The following is a 2,478-nucleotide window of genomic DNA, read 5'->3' as shown; positions in this document are numbered from 1 at the left end:
GCATTTGTATACTCAAATGTAAATGTAAAACACTTTAATATTTCGCATCGATTATAGCTCAAACAATTTTTATGCACGGAAATTATCATGACAAACTTTACTTACATAAAAATCATTTTCAAAAGATAAGTAATTTGATTTTCATAATTAAACCTTTATGAAATTACTTATCTATATGAAGTATATAAGAAAACCGTTAAAATACCTTAAAAGAATTTTTTCACGAAAAAGGAAAATTTGATGAGAAAATATAAGGCACATCCGGACGTTCGGATGAGGTCTTCCGGACGTCTGGATGAGAGACGTCCAACGGTCACATTTTTTAACCGTTTGACAAACGGCTAGTTAATCGTCCGGATAACAAGCGAACGTCCGAATCACTTGTCCGGATCTCCTGATTGATGGCTATAAATACCTCTTTTTATACCTCTTTCATGGCAAGCTTTTTACAACTTTAAAGAGAGTTATTTATTAATCTTGTCTACCTTGTTTTTCAATCTTTAAGAGATCAAAATATTTATTTGTAGAAAAACTTTTTGAGTGGGTAACTTTTTGAAAAATCATATATCTCAATAAAAGTTTTTCACACAACACTTGAACGATATTCTTTGTGATTTAATGAAGTATTTGTGCCTAATTCTCTCTTAATATTTAGTTGTGTTCATACCATTTGTTAAAAGAGAAATCTTTCAATTGTAACTTTGATTTTCTTGTGGTCGAGTTGAGGTTCCGAAAAACTCAACGTGTAAAAAGATCGGTGTTCCTTAGTTACAAGTCACCGAAAGCATTGTAAGGGTTGGATTGCACAATAAGTCAATCAAAGATAGTGAAAAATGCATTGCTCGTGACGGAGAGCTTGGTAACGGGGGACGTAGATCGTGATTTGATCGAACCTCCTTATTACATCGTTTGCACTCCTCTTTCCCTTCCTCTTATTATTTTTTGTGTTGTGTTGTTTATTCATAGTTATTTGCTTAAATTTGTGTTTATTTTAGAAAAAGTTTCAAATAACCAATTCACCCCCCTCTTGGTTAGTTATTCTTAGGCTATCAATTGCTATCAGAGCTCGGTATTCTTTTTTTTATTCTACAATCTTGAGTTATGGCTAACCAAGTTTTTCAAAATAGTGAGGGGCACTCTACAAATCGGCCTCCTTTCTTTAATGGTACACATTATAACTATTGGAAGGCTTTCTCTTATCTTCATCATCGTATTCTTCTCTAGATTTGGGGAGAGTTAGGTCCGGTCTACTGTCTACTTTAATAGTTTTAGTAGGAGCATATAGACCATATTCTATGACTTCCCAAATGTTGTAATAAATAGATTGAACATAAATCATTAAATGTCAAGGCTAAAAATCTACTTTATTGTGCACTTGATAGAAATGAATTTAATCGAATTAGTACATGTGATTTGGCATATGATATTTGGCATGCTCTTGAAGTTACTCATGTTGGCACAAGTAAGGTTAAGAAAACAAAGATAAATATGCTAGTTAAAGAATTTGAAAATTTCTTTATGAAACAAAATGAGCCTATTGTTGACATGATTACTCGTTTTATCGATATTGTAAATGGTCTTAAAGGTTTTGATCGTAAATTTACTAACGGTAAACTTGTAAGTAAAATGCTTAGGTCCTTATCAGAGGAATGGAGTTCACTGAGAATGTTGATTGAGAATACTAAGGATGTAAATACATATCCTTTGAAGAAGCTCTACGACACATTAATGACCTATGAGCTAAACAATGTCGAGGTTAAAGGAAAAACGAGAAAAAGCAAGGAGGAATCTAAGGAACCTCCTAAAAGACAAATTGTGTTAAAATTGGCAATTGAAGAAGGAACATCAAATGAAAATATGAGCGATGAAAAACTTGATGATTTGGTTCTTCTTGTCAAAAAATGGAGGGGTTTTATAATTAATCGAAGATTCCAAAAGAAAGAAGAAAAAGTGGAAAATAGGAACAAAAAGATTGTTTGCTATGATTGTGACAAGCAGGGTCACAAGAGAACCAAGTGTCCAAACAAAAAGAAAAATTTCAGAAAAATGCACTCCAAGCCACATGTGATGATAGTGACGACGAAATACAAAATGGGAATGATAATCAAGATGAAGCGGCAAATATGTGCTTTATGGCAATCGAAGACGAGGTATATTTTTATGATGAGCTTTCAATTTCTTATGATGAAATGCTTGAAAATTTTGAAAATTTTGCTTTAAATCACGCTATTCTTAAAAAGAAAAACTTTATTTTGAATGAAGAAATTAAGAAAATCTCCAAAAAGCAAAAAGTGAGTTTTGATTATGATCTTTTGATAAAAGAAAACATCTCTTTAAAAGAAAAGGTTAATGATTTAACACAAATCATCCATAAATTTACCGAAGATAAGAAAAATTTTGATTTAATGCTCGGTAGTCAAAAGTGTGTTTTTGATAAAGGAGAAATTGGATATAAACCCTCTTTAAAACAAAAATCAC

This window comes from Olea europaea, unplaced genomic scaffold (genome assembly GCF_002742605.1).
Source record: "Olea europaea var. sylvestris unplaced genomic scaffold, O_europaea_v1 scaffold537, whole genome shotgun sequence".
Lineage (NCBI taxonomy): Eukaryota > Viridiplantae > Streptophyta > Magnoliopsida > Lamiales > Oleaceae > Olea > Olea europaea.
This window is presented reverse-complemented; position numbering follows the sequence as displayed.